We start from the raw sequence: 679 nt of genomic DNA on the forward strand, positions 1-679 counted from the left end.
CTTCGCGAGGCCAAAAATTATATATGTAATTATGATCACGATGAACAAGATGCATAGGATAAAACTTCTTATGAAATTCCAATTTCAATCGGTTGTAGTTCCATGATCCCATATCATCACATAGCCTAAACCATGTCAATGCCTCTACCTTCAAAGATAAAGGGAAGACCTTCTTCTTGATAACATCCTCGGGCATACCTGCAAGCTTAAATAATCCACAAACTTCATCCACATAGACTAGGTGCAAGTCGGGATGTAATGTTCATAATCAGAGGGGTATTAATATGCATTAAGGATCTGAACATATGATCTTCCACCAAATAAACCAACTGGCATCAACTACAAGGAGTAATCAACACTACTAGCAACCCACATGTACCAATCTGAGGTTTTGGTACAAAGATTGGATACAAGAGATGAACTAGGGTTTGAGAGGAGATGATGCTGGTGAAGATGTTGATGGAGATTGACCCCCTCCCGACCAGAGGATCGTTGGCGATGACGATGATGATGATTTCACCCTCCCGGAGGGATGTTTCCTCGGAAAAATAGCTTAGCCGGAGCCCTAGATTGGTTCCACCAAAGTTCCACCTCATGGCGGCGGAGTCTCGTCCCGTAAGCTTGCTTATGATTTTTCCTGGGTAAAAGACTTCATATAGCAGAAGATGGTCACCGGAGG

Source organism: Triticum dicoccoides, chromosome 1B, assembly GCF_002162155.2.
Source record: "Triticum dicoccoides isolate Atlit2015 ecotype Zavitan chromosome 1B, WEW_v2.0, whole genome shotgun sequence".
NCBI classification, from domain to species: domain Eukaryota; kingdom Viridiplantae; phylum Streptophyta; class Magnoliopsida; order Poales; family Poaceae; genus Triticum; species Triticum dicoccoides.